Source organism: Homalodisca vitripennis, chromosome 3 (genome assembly GCF_021130785.1).
Source record: "Homalodisca vitripennis isolate AUS2020 chromosome 3, UT_GWSS_2.1, whole genome shotgun sequence".
Taxonomy (NCBI): Eukaryota; Metazoa; Arthropoda; class Insecta; order Hemiptera; family Cicadellidae; genus Homalodisca; species Homalodisca vitripennis.
Genome location: NC_060209.1, coordinates 174,711,678 through 174,726,819, shown reverse-complemented (window position 1 = coordinate 174,726,819; position 15,142 = coordinate 174,711,678).

Genomic DNA, 15,142 nt, shown 5'->3' with positions numbered 1-15,142 from the left:
CAAAGGAGAGGTAGAAGGGGGCAACTTGAAATTTCAAGTTGCTACCCTTATTTTGTGACATATTCTTTTACATAAACAGAATGACACAGAAAACATCTCTACGACGTTCCTATCAGTATTTATTGGAAAATAACGTAACAAAATAATCATAATGCCAATGTCTTGATCATATTAATACAAAGCATGTATGCTATCTTTCAGTAAGCATGCATTATTAAAATTGACTTCTGTAGTTCAAAGTATTAAGAAAGTGTACGGTGATAAAATGTTACATTTTAACGTACGAACTTAAGTGCTGTGGTTGCAAATGGTTGCTATAATACTAGCAACGGTTGTTGTGTAAGAACAACACTCCCGATTAAACCTTTATTAGATCGTAATGTTAGAATTTTTTCTTTTGATTTATGAATGTGTATATGAATAATAATATGACTAACTTTGTTTTGGGGTTACTTGATAGACTTCCATTGAAAACTCGAAATGACTGTTCTCTGCAGGAGAATCCCATGTTTCGGAAATTACTCCGCCAAAGGCGTGAGATATGCTTACGGCTCTCCGGATATAACAACCAGATCTATCAAGTCCTCATATTGCTTTCATGTTCTGTTTCAATTGTCCAAACTTGTCTCAATCTCAGCTGGAGAAACAAGCAGATTACAACGTAATCCACAATTCACTTTTGGTATTACTTAATTGCTTATTGACAACAGTTGTGTATTTGGAGTCAATAATAAACTGAGTATAACGATACTGACGGTTCTTAAACGCATTTTTGTCTGTAGGACCATTAATTTTCTTTAAATATAACAAAAGATGGTTGGTTTGTTCAACACAATTGAAAATGAACATATCTGATAATGTTAACAAACATGAGTATACCAACAATCTCGCAAACACAGGAACACATGTCGTTAATTAACTTAGGTTTGTCACAACAGCTGATAGTGTTTGTACATTATTTTTCCGGTCGATATGTCACTCGTGAATAGAAAACTGCTTTCACTGATCTGGTAATATGTCAAATTTTTCTCACTCTAATGAACCTTGAAATTATCACGAAAGAATGATTTTACAATCCAATATTATTTCTCATATAATAACACTGTTCAGAATTTTTACTGGTAAACTCAATTTAGTCTACATGAATACATGTATAGGATGTAAATTAGGTCCTTATACGCCTGGGTATTTTCCAAACGGATTGAGATATCGATGTAAAATCTTCACCATACTTATTAAAAACACTTTATTAGATTTTTTGAAAATTTAAAAAATGCCCCTTTTTTCAAAGGAGAGGTAGAAGGGGGCAACTTGAAATTTCAAGTTGCTACCCTTATTTTGTGACATATTCTTTTACATAAACAGAATGACACAGAAAACATCTCTACGACGTTCCTATCAGTATTTATTGGAAAATAACGTAACAAAATAATCATAATGCCAATGTCTTGATCATATTAATACAAAGCATGTATGCTATCTTTCAGTAAGCATGCATTATTAAAATTGACTTCTGTAGTTCAAAGTATTAAGAAAGTGTACGGTGATAAAATGTTACATTTTAACGTACGAACTTAAGTGCTGTGGTTGCAAATGGTTGCTATAATACTAGCAACGGTTGTTGTGTAAGAACAACACTCCCGATTAAACCTTTATTAGATCGTAATGTTAGAATTTTTTCTTTTGATTTATGAATGTGTATATGAATAATAATATGACTAACTTTGTTTTGGGGTTACTTGATAGACTTCCATTGAAAACTCGAAATGACTGTTCTCTGCAGGAGAATCCCATGTTTCGGAAATTACTCCGCCAAAGGCGTGAGATATGCTTACGGCTCTCCGGATATAACAACCAGATCTATCAAGTCCTCATATTGCTTTCATGTTCTGTTTCAATTGTCCAAACTTGTCTCAATCTCAGCTGGAGAAACAAGCAGATTACAACGTAATCCACAATTCACTTTTGGTATTACTTAATTGCTTATTGACAACAGTTGTGTATTTGGAGTCAATAATAAACTGAGTATAACGATACTGACGGTTCTTAAACGCATTTTTGTCTGTAGGACCATTAATTTTCTTTAAATATAACAAAAGATGGTTGGTTTGTTCAACACAATTGAAAATGAACATATCTGATAATGTTAACAAACATGAGTATACCAACAATCTCGCAAACACAGGAACACATGTCGTTAATTAACTTAGGTTTGTCACAACAGCTGATAGTGTTTGTACATTATTTTTCCGGTCGATATGTCACTCGTGAATAGAAAACTGCTTTCACTGATCTGGTAATATGTCAAATTTTTCTCACTCTAATGAACCTTGAAATTATCACGAAAGAATGATTTTACAATCCAATATTATTTCTCATATAATAACACTGTTCAGAATTTTTACTGGTAAACTCAATTTAGTCTACATGAATACATGTATAGGATGTAAATTAGGTCCTTATACGCCTGGGTATTTTCCAAACGGATTGAGATATCGATGTAAAATCTTCACCATACTTATTAAAAATATGTTATTACATTTTTTTTAAATTAAAAAACACCCCCCGTTTTCAAAGGAGTGGTAGAAGGGCGGCAACTAAAAAACTTCAAGTTGCTACTCTTATCTTTTGACATATTGTTTTAAATAAACACAATGACACTAAGAAAACATCTCTACGATGTTCCTAGCAATATTTATGGGCAAATATCGTAAAAAACAATCATAATGTCAATGTCTTGATCATATTAATACAAAGCATGCATGCTATCTTTCAGTAGGAATGTGAGGTGCCTAACTTATTCCTTTACGTAGTATCTAATTTTTATGGTGTGCATAGTTTTCGTAATAGTGATCCTTTTCTATGTGGCTTTGCAATATAAGGGTTTATTTCATTATTTTTTTAATGAAACATGTGGTTGTTCTGTCATAATTCAATGTGTACCAAGAACAGTTAATTACATGCAAAAGGCTTTTTCAATTAATATTTCGCAACTTTTGAAAAAAAAGGATAGGCCTATATTCTCATGTAAAATTTCAGTGCAATCAGGTGAATTGTTTATGCGTGAAAACAAAGGAAGCAAACAAAGGCACTTTCGACTTTATAATATTATTAGGATAAATAATTGTATATAAATATACAATGCTTACGACATTATGTTTGTAATATGTTTACACGAAAGTATACAAATATTGTTTGCTTTCAACCATCAATATTAAAATTCATACTGAAACCTAATACAATGTATGTACGCAGTGAAACGAAAACCATATATTTGATATCACGCACTTAGCTAGATAAAAGATAAGAGTAATATTAGTTTATATCACAGTCCGGATAACAGTTGTTATTGTTCCTGGAAACGAGTAACTGTATCTAGCACGGTAGCACCGGTGGTTATTGTTCAGCCACCGGTCGGATAATGTTAAAGACTTTTAAGAGCACCCTTCTACACTCTTTATATACTTATACTCGGTACAAAACGGGTATTAAGATTATGGTATTAATATCTCGGCATTAAAATAACATTGGAATGCATACTTATGTTTTAGAGAAAATTATAAATATTTTAAATATTTTTACACCACTCACTTGTGCTCGCCTCTCCACGTACCACTTCACAATACGGCTAAAAGCCAATGTTTGATAACAGTAAACATAGCTAAAATAATAGATAACAATAACACTACATGTTTGTTATACATCAGAGAGCTCGGTTAGCTCAGTGTTGGGTTCTTGGACATTGTGTCATCGTAATTATAGTTCAGTATTGCTCAGCTGCCGGCCGAAATAATGTTATGCGAGTTGGTAGTAAATACATTGAAAGTCACCTTTCATCCACTTATTTGAACTTTCACCGACAATAAACTCGGTTTTAAACTTATGTATTACTATATGCGTTGTACGCTACATTCTACTACTCTTTTGGTTCACATTTTGGTACATAATTACATACAGTTATGTACCGAAATAGTATAAGTTAAAACCAGTTCAAAAAGCGATGGAAATCTTTATTACAGATATATGGTACCCACTAATTTGTGTTAAGGTTCCCACAGTTGTTTTTTGTTACAACCGCGATATACCTTAAGATATATCACGCTTTTTTGATTACATGAACATTTTTAACATTGCCTAACTTCTCGTAATATGTGTTTGCAGTATAGAGTTTCGTAGTATAGTTATAATGTCCCTATAACATTGTATACTGCAGATAATCATCAATCCCCCAATTGAAATAAATGTCTGATGTCGTATTTGTCAAATATTTTAAACCTTGTTTTATTATTAGATTATGATACATTTTTCAAACCAGTTTACCCTAAAACCAATATATTTATTCCCAGCACCAAGATGAATGTAAGTACCTAATTTCAAATTTCTATGAACTTTCCACCAAGAGATATGTACGTACTGAGGTAAATAGACAATACAGACAGACAACCTTTCGTTTTAAGAAATTCATATTCATACATTGACCTTAATGATATGATGCAACTGTGCATACAACGTGCAGGTGTCAAACTGCAAGAAACCATAATCTTTATACTGTGATTACTGTGTTCATGACTATATCACAACACGTGATGTTAGCTTTAAAATTTCAAACAACAATCTAAAATGAAGAAATCGTTCAGAGTAAGTATTATTAATTTGACACGAAATAAATTATTGATGTGTCAGAGAGTCTGTCCTTTTCACACTTGGTGTAATAAGTTAAATCAAGTGAATCCTTACCCTCCAATGTGCACGATACAAAGACCCTTTCACTGTAAAGTACCTCTCCTGATGGTCGTCAACTTGATTGGGACTTCTGAAAGGACTATTCTTTCATCTGCCAGCTTTTGATCAGCAGTATTGCGAAGTATGCCTTCAACCGTAATGTGCTGTGCTGACTGGCAGATAGCCCGTGTTTGGCCTCTCACTCTGCCCTTATCACTTGTGTTTTGATCAAAGGAGCACTTAATTTATATTATTATTTCAATAGTGCACAAATAAATAATTGAACTCAATTATTACTCTAATTGATAAAGACCAACTTAAAATGTTAAAGCCAGTTAACAAACGAAAGTTTAATAAAAAAAGTACATGCTAATAGAATATGATAGGATGGTGTTCTATAACTAGTTTATTTCGTTAAATGTTTATGGTTTTATAACCAAATTGATTTATTTTGGAATCCAACTCAATTATTTACTGTCAAATATTTATGGTTTTCTCTAGCATACTTATAAATACAAAATAATTTTTCAATATAATGTTTAAAACAATATATTATACCAATCTTATAATGTTTAGTAATAGGACATCAATTACTTTTCCTTAAGAAGACAAATGCATCAAACAATACTCTGTTCTTATAGAGCAGCATTATATAATAATACGAGTAAGAGGATTTTCCCATTATTAATTTAATATGAATCTTTCAGCTCAGTAGAGTAATCGAATATCGCTGATGTTATATCGAATATCAAAATATATCGATATCGAAAGAGAGGATTGATCAAAGTGAGGTTTTAGGTTGAGCGTCTTATACTTTCTATTAACTGTCTGACAATAAAAACACAAAGATAAGTATTTTAATAAAGCATATTTATTGATTTCCGAGTGTCCGGGCAAAAAAAAGATAACAATTGTTTTAAAATTGTTAATTTATTTACAGTTTCATCGCTGTACTCTTACCTTATGTGAAGAAATTTGTGATTTTCATGCAAGATCAAGCTGAACTTGTTATGAGTCTGTTATGTGTTTTCGATTTCACCGGAAGTTTCACTGGAATTGTTGATAAAAAGTTAATTTTGTTATTTCCTTAAAATTTGTAATATTTTAGATTCTTTGTTTAAAATATTTAAAATGGCCACTATCCTAAAATAGATTTTTCCAAACATTTTTTAAATTATGTTAGACATGGTTGATTATTTTTTAAAATATGAGTCATTTCACCCAATATTTTAGTTTTGTTCACAGTTTTGTTTTTGTACACTCTGTATTTAATTGATCTAATAGTTTTAGTTATGTACATTGAGGTGTTACTAGAGGAGTGTGCAGTCTCAGAGGGTTGTTATTAATCCCATTTGTATGATTAATAAGTATAAGCTTCTTTGAGTGTGAAAATTACTCAAACCCAAACATCTAGGTTTATTGTTGAGGTCTAAACAGCATTACAGTGGTCGCAATATACTGTACATCAGTCAGCGCCCAACTGACCACCTCACTAAGTGCATTCCTGTCTGACGTGTAGTATATGTGCGTATTTAGAGTACAACCACTGGTACGAACTCGATATAAAATGTTTATTTTCTGGTTGAGCTTGAAGAATACCTATGGGGGCTGAAAAATTGTATTCCTGTTTGTATGGACGATATAATGTCAAGAACTGACATATAGATATGATGTTTTGCATGAAGCCTTCCTCCTGCGTAGGAATAATTGAGTCCAATGATGGCACCTACCACTCCATGGGGTTTCGTTAAGCGCTAATGTTTATTGTACATTACACTGATGGACATCCATAATGGTTAAGCCACCGATTAAATAAATTAGTAAACATACTGGGGGTAAAATCATATAACGTTTTATGATATAGTACACTTGTACCCTACATATAATAAAGGTAATGTGAAAGCTTTCATGTGTAGAGTGTAAATTATGCTTGAACTGCATTTCTACATACAAAATAACTATTTCTACGATAGTCGATATCCATCGATAGGTTTGTACTGAGTGCCATTGAAGCTTATCATTCAGTAGGCTCGCACTATTTCTCTTTTTTTACAGATAGAGACTTCTTTTCTGACTTATTGTCTACATCAACTTGGACAAAGTTAAGGTATGATTTTATATTTTAGCAATAACAAAATAATGGTATTGATTTGATTTAAATTGTTTGTTATAAACAACAACACATAAAGCCAAAATCAGTCACAAAAAATGTTACGCTTATCTTATGTCTATTTTTGACTTGACAGGGGAGGAATTCTGTCATTTCTATCCGACAATCGCACAGTGGCCAGAGGTAAGATGTGACGTAAACTCGGCCGATAACTTGCTCTTCCGTAGAGAAGCTCTGTTTGAAATGAAATACTTTTTGTAATGTACGCATGTTGACATGCATGGATTAAGATAAACTAAAATGTGATATTATTAATCCGTGCAGCGATACATTACTTTTTATTTTCTTGCAAGAACCTTTTAATGACGCTGAACTTCAACACTCTATGTACAAAGGAACTTCAATTGCCTTTATTCGTACGGGTAAAATTTCATACCGGAATATCATAGCTTAGAAATATCAAAATAATTCACTTGAACAAATTAACTGTCATAAAACATAATTATGAAGTATATAAAATTATAATTGGTTAAAGAACAGTAGTTCAAGGACAGTGAAAGTAATATTTACTACAAAGTAAAACGTTTAATTGTGTAATAATAGCCATATAATAAAACATTTCGAATATACACTTATATTGTATTTCTAAAAAAACTGCATATTCATCGTCCCCTTTTGGGGTTTTCGGGTACAAAAAAAGGATACAGAAGGTCCTTCCTGGTTGGCTTCAAATAAGTTTGATATCTTGTGCAATAAGGTCTCAATCTTGAACTAAATTAATCACATAGATCATTTGATATTAATAAACTGTGGATCAAACTTTTGTAGGTTAATATGCAAGTGTATTTCCTACGATTTTGTACACAAATCGCTTAAAATCTTTATTTTTTTATTTCTGCGCCTTTTACGACATCCACCCGATTGGAAAAGTAACTGAATTCATTAATGTGTTCACATGAATTTGAATCATATGGAATAAATAGGGCGTGAAGAACCATTCATATGACTGTAAATATTTTCGCCGTTTTTATGGCCAACATTTACAATTTAAATTTCTATTGCCAGTCCCTCACATATCACTTAAATGCTGTAAATGTACGGCTACTTTAGACAATATTAAATACATTTATACTCAAAATGGCTTTCAACAACTATAATAAAGATGTTTTAAAGCATGAACGAAATAAAACTGTTAAATATCTCGTACTTAGAACGTCCTATTTGTGGTGGCAAGCGAAAACAGATTAAATGCACTTATTGTAGCTTAGGAATATTACAAAACAGTGAGATACATCCTTAAACAATATTTCACCTCTTGATACTTTGCGCTCTAAATCCTTAAGCAAGACGTACGCTTCAAAGAATTTCTTTAACTATTAACTCGTTCTAGTAATCCTTGACATCATTCTACCTCTGTTACATCCTGTCCATTTGAAATAAAGTTTAATAAATATATTTTAATGTAATCAAGTAAAATTTTCTCCATTATAATTTTTATTATTCATAAAATTGGACTATTTCACGTTTTATTGATATTGATATAAGTCAGAAACTCGGATTATGCGAGATTCGAGACAGTCGATCATCCAGGGAGTTTTGTAGAGATGTATGTGTTATGTTTCCGAGTATTGAATATATATCTGTCTATACTTTCACCAATAACCGTACTTAAACCATAAAACGTGTTTAGACAAAATCTTGTAAAAACCAAAACCGAAAAATTGTACGCAAAGACACTGGAGGCAAAGGCATGCCGAAAAATGAAATATGCAATCAATACACATTAGAATAAAACGATCACAAAGATTAAAGCAGAAAATGCTTAAAGGAATAATCAAAAATTGAAGTTTATTAAGTTTCTTTAATAGTGTTACCATTAAGCAAACTTTTAAATTTCAAAATTACAATATCACTTGTTTTGTACTATACTTAAAGTATTTCGATATCACCCCGCATTGATAGTCACTTTCCAACTTATTAAGTGACCGTTTCAAAACCTGTACTTGGAGGAAAGCTGGAAATTTTTCTTAATTATTTGTAGTTATTCTTTAGGCCACCAGTTGCGCTAGGAAACGTGAAAATTGAAAAAAGTTTAAACAATACGAACTAAGAGTTTGTAGAATAGTCTCAATTGCTCCAATGGTTTAAAAACATCATACATATTTTTCAAATGTAAACCAAATGATGTTCATGAATAAAATAAGTGATTTGCCAAATTTTTCTTCATTTTTCGATTTTTAGTGCATTTTGAAATATTCTTGTGTGCCAGAGGAAGAGGATAGATTCTAGTTCTCGATCTTTTGTGTTATATTTTAGTTGGATACAGCAATATAAATTGCCCGATGTCAGCTTTTATTTTCAAATTATTAATCGCCAATGAAACACTTTAAATAAACTATCGATTCCCATTTTTAACGATAACAATACTACTTGTATCCCTGTATATCAGGGAGGATCAGAACTATTTTATTATAGCAGTTGTCATTCATATAAATAAGGATTTTGTATTGCTATAAAATAAAAACTAGGAAAACATAGATTATACAAATGATCAAAATGTGCACTACAATATTTAATGGCAAATTTAATTTCATTAAATCGATTTGGAATGTTCAATCAGGAATACTAACATGAAACCTAGTACGTTAACTTAAATTCTTATTTATAAAACAGATGTGATTTAATTTTATGTGGTGTATTTGTTTAAATGTTACTCTTATTGAATGAGATCATTTTGAGGAATCGTACGTACGATAGGTACGTGTTATCCTAATTTGAAATGTCTCACATGATCACACTTACTCTTTGGCTAATATTACAAACAAAGAACTGATAACATCAATAAAGCTTCTGATATGATTACGAAAGTGTATATCCTGTCAAAAGTTAATATGTTTCCCTATGGGCTCTGTGTTTGAGACAAATGTTTTATGTTTTAAGTACGTACAATACACTAAATGGATGATCATATAATAGTAATTTAATGAAACAATAAAATACATATATTATTTACCAATCACGTGCTCCTGTAGGGCAGTTATAATTAATTCGCTTCTCAGTTGATGTACCATCTCCCATACAAATATTCCTACGCAAAGACAATAGACTTTGTCATCGCGAGGGGGCAAAGCAAATAGACATTTACTGCTGTGTGTTTAGTGCTGCCAGTTTCCAAGTTCTTTGTCACCCACGGCCCTCTCTTTTTCATTGTTGAAATGAATTTACATCTGAAATGAGTTTCCACATTAAAACCTTTTCACGTAGCTAGTTAAAACTATGACGTGCAAAATAATTTACAGTATCAGAATTAACACAAAGGATATAGTATACTACCAAGAATATTGTTAATTTCAAACTCACAATGTATAATGCTTGTAACTTTTTATATTTGTTTTAATTTGTAACATTTCATATTCCGTACATTCCTTAATACTAGGACATTTAACAACGCGTGGTTGTACGAGACTTCGTTACTTAAATTACTAACTTTGTAGTTTATATTGGAGTTCCCTTTATCTTAACTTTATTGGTCCCTTTCAAATAATGATGTCTTGCCAGTTAAAATCGATAGTGTTGCAGGGCATTACGAAGAAGTTAGGTAAGAAACAAAAGTTAGAGGAAAGTGAACTGTCGAACGAAAATCAGTCTTCACTGAATCTTTTGAAAATCAACCAACAATTTAAGATTGCTTCATTAAGTTTCACTTCACGTTCCTCTTTGTCTGTGTCATGACGATTTTCCAAAACTCCTTAAACGTTATAGTGAAAGTGAAATTATAATAAAAGGACATAATGACTTAAAACTTTCAATTTGTTTAATTTATTGGAAATAAATTATTAGATTACGTTATAACAGTTCTTTGAAATTACGTTTATAAATACAATGTGTGTGTGTGCGTGTGTGTGTGTGTGTGTGTGTGAACAATAAAAGAAAAAGACTTCATATAATCCCTCAATATTTCGACAAACTGTCGTTCTCAAAAAGGATACAAAAATGTGAATACAAGCAAAGAATTAAAAGTAACCATAATGAACTTTTAGAATCATTTGAAATGTTCTAATCTGGTTTATAGTGCCATTTTTAAACTCCTTGGTATATTATAAGACCATGGGACAAAAGTTGCATGACAACTGATAGATTACATTCTTTGGTTTAAGTGAATAATATTTGAAATTTGATATGTGTTTTATTAGTTGTGTTACTTGTAAAAGTTTTAGAAGGATTTTGAATGTTTGCGTGTAGCACAACGCTTGTCTTCGCAAGAATGGCAACATAAAAACTATTTATCAGCTTCTGAATTTGGAATTTGGTTAGGCAATAATGTAGGTCTTACCAGAATGTTCTTCAGATAGGGGCTTAATTTTGCTTACTATTTACCTCTATATTTTGAAGTTTCAGTTTATAAACGCAATGTAGGATAATGCGTTATATAAATATAGTGCTTAAATTATAATTGAAGTAAGTGGCAAATTCCAGGGAATGAATAAAACTTCAATTTACCAAGGAATTTGATATATATTAAGGTACGGTTTATCAAGACTCTACTTTATATACGTTAAAAATACTTTATCAAATGTATAAACTGAAAATCAATACATTTTATATATTTGCTTCAAAATATAGTCTCATACAAAAATCTCTCAGTACCTTATAATTAAGTTTAAATGTGGTATGTTGTAAAATTTAAATAAATTCATTATTACCTTTAATAAAAAAACTAATGAATAATATGTCCCCTAGCTTAACAGTATACTAAAAAATCTTAAAAATACTTGATTGATTTCACCGTTTGCACCACAAGTATAAAAAAAGAATAGAATAATAATTTAACAATAGCAACACTCAAAATAATATGGGGGCTCTCAAGTATATAATAAATTGTGAATTGATACATCAATAAATATGGTGCCTGTTTGTATTTTGTAGTATTTTCAAGAATATAAAAAATTGGATTTAAATTTTTTTTAATGCGGAAGGTAGTAATTTAAAAAAAATTATAGTCAAGTGGGTTGAAATCTGGAAATACCAATCGTGTGCTTGCTTAAAATCAAATATTAAAATTTAAATACTTAAACTTTGGTTTGTTTTACACACAATTTCTATTATAGCCCACTCGTGATAGCGGGTAAACCTTGTAAAATGGGTTCTCGGATTTTGTTATCCAGAACAAATGTTTTGATCAATTCCAAGTACTAGCGTACCAGCAGGTCAATAAAAATGGCGAATGTTTCCTCTCTCAGTGGCGTATGAGATCAGTAACGTGTGACCGTATTAGCCAATCATAGAATCGGAATTAATTGTCTTGTTGTTTGAGGTAAGAAACAATGGATTCCATCGTTGGTCTCTACACGTTTGTTGCATACTCGTATACTCGTTTTATAGAATCGATACACATCTAATAGTAAAATACAGTTTACATTACTACCCTCCCGAACTTTTACAAGACATAATTATGGTGAGGCTTGAAAATTAACTCACAACTCTCATACACGTATTAGGAAAGTAAATAACATTACCACCATACGGAACTGGTAAGGAATAAATTATGCTTTCCTGGAGTTTTGGAAATTGACATATAAGCTTCAATTGGTGTTATATATTTGTGAATTAAAATAGTAATTACAATTATTTTGGACAATTTAAGACTATTCCTAATACATGGGGAACTTTAACAATGTGAAGAATGAGATTTCTAAGTGTATTTATGCCTGTCCTACAGTTTTGATTCTGCAAAATTCCATTTAACAGGTAATCTAAGGACATGATCCTTATTTGATATCCTGATCTACATATTTGGAGACAAGAATATTTACAGTAGAGGGGTGAGATGTTCTAAAGCACGAACTTTAACTTCTTAACGAGATAAGAGAACGAAATTCTTATGATAAAGTTTTAATGTTACAAAATGTAAAAAGAAATCTTGCTCAAGCACAGCAATGTTGTTTAGATTGTGTAAAGCAGTCAAGACAAGGTGTGAAACAATGTACTCTCCGAGGAGCTAACTGTAACATAAATATCAGAGAACATAACTGTCAGGGAGACATGAACAGTTCCCGCTCCTGAGACTACAGCTGCACCCTGTGCTCTGAGCTTTTTCTGTAGCAGAACACTGTTGTACCTTTACAATACGATACATGGTATTTTGCTCTTAATTATTCTAAATGGCATGCCAAGCAATCATAAGATAAGTGATTACCAACATGTCCGTATAACATTCCGAGTTACTTTCGCAAAAGTAAAGTCCAATTATTTCCAGACCGTTACTTTTTCTTTTTGTGAACATTTTTAAGTGACCAAGTATATAATACACAAGCAGTTACCCACGGTTTAGCACTTAATTTCATAAAAGAACATGCAAAAGAAACAGGGACACCGTGAATATATTCTACTTAAATGGCATTTTAAACAATCGTGACATAATTGTTAGTCACTGAAAGATATCCCAATCTCTTGGTAAATTTTAAATTTAAGTTTAAATATAGAGTCTTCTGTTGGAGATTAAACTGTTTTTTACAAATTCCTCTGAAATACTTGAATTTCTCTCCAGTATATTAATGATATTTTATTGAATAGGCCCAACGATTTCAGCAACAATTAACCTGTTGTGGGTAATGTGGAGAAATCCTAACTCTAAAAGTAGGCTAACGTCAAAGTCCTTAAGCTTTTCATTGTACACACCTATGATGACATTTTATCGTACTTGATTTAAATGCCATCCTAAAACCAAACCCAGACAAAGAAGAGCTTCTGCACGTAACATGACATTTGTAAAATGTAATTGACTTTCCAATTCATCCTGTCGTTTTTCCTCATCTATTTGTTATTATTTCACCAAAACCTAAATTTGTTTCGCAAGATGAACTCAGGTGTAGACGATAAAAAGATATACGGTTTCTGCATTAAGTAATATCTTGCTCAAGCACAGCAGTTCTGTTTTGATTGTGTAAAGCAGTGTGCAACTGTGATATAACACAGCTACGCTAATCAGACATGATGCTGGTTGTTAGTTGATCCATTGTTCGAAAGCTAACAGAACAAATTATTAATATAATAATTATTTCTTTCTATTTTATTTACTACTAGCTGTTTCCCGCGGCTTCGCACGCTTTTCTTAATCTTTGCCCGTGTATTTGCACTGGTTCAGGTGAATTATATTTTGATCACCGATATAGAGTTTTCGTTGTTGCCACAATCATGAACATATGTGTATGCTTATAACCATTGTACACGTACATGTAATTTATTATGAAGAGGTCTAAACCTCAAGCTTTAAGTTCAACCAGAAATTTATCTTAAAGACATACATAACAATTTAGCGCCTTCAATTAGTCTTTGGCTATTTAATATACGTAACTGTCTCTTAACTGCAGTTTATAATGTGCAGGCACTTCTAAAAGTTTTATCTTCAGCATCACTGCCTGGTGGCGTGTTAAATCAATGGGCATAACATATAAACCTTCTCCCTGTAAAATTACACATACATACAAATTTGCATAATTATTGGTCAAATAGTTTACGATTCCATAAAAGACAAACACACAAACATTCATTTTAATATATATAAATTATTATACTTTTTTTACTTAAATTGGTTTTTATAATCGATTTATGTGTTAATCATTCAATAATTTATCATACAATATTAAACTACAGTTTTAAATCAAAAATAAAAAAAATTATAAATGAAAACTAAACAATACAAAAGGTTTGGAAAAAGATTGTCTTGAATACAATTTTAGTAAAAAAAAATAATAATTCTTGTTGAACGCAGAAATTTCATTATTAGAAAAGTATATACACAAGATATTCATTGCACATGTACTGCATATACTAAAGTAGGTAAAATAGTCCGCTGTACTTTGCACCTGTCGGTTTGCGCTATTCTTCTTTTTTTTACCAACCTTTTAAAATTATGTCCATGTAAAGCTATGTTTAAAATAACCAGTATCTACTAACACCTCGTGAACTGTTCCTCATCAGGAATAGAGAGACTGTACAAAAAATTGTTATTTTTCGATTATAATAAAAATTTTTACGTTTTAATTCTGTAGCTTAATTATTAACAAAAACATTAAACAAGTTTTCTTAACCCCTATGGAAATGAATTTACTAAAGGGAACTTATATGAATTTGGTTTATTTTAATTGAAACTCTGTAAGGCCCCTTCCTATTATTATCAGAACTTAAATTCTATGTTTTGTAGTATAGAACTATTTTGATTATTTTCAGTACAGTGTTTGTATAAGCTAAACATAAAAGTAAATGTATATTTTTTTTAAACGTTATAAGATCTTTTTATAGTGTTAGTAA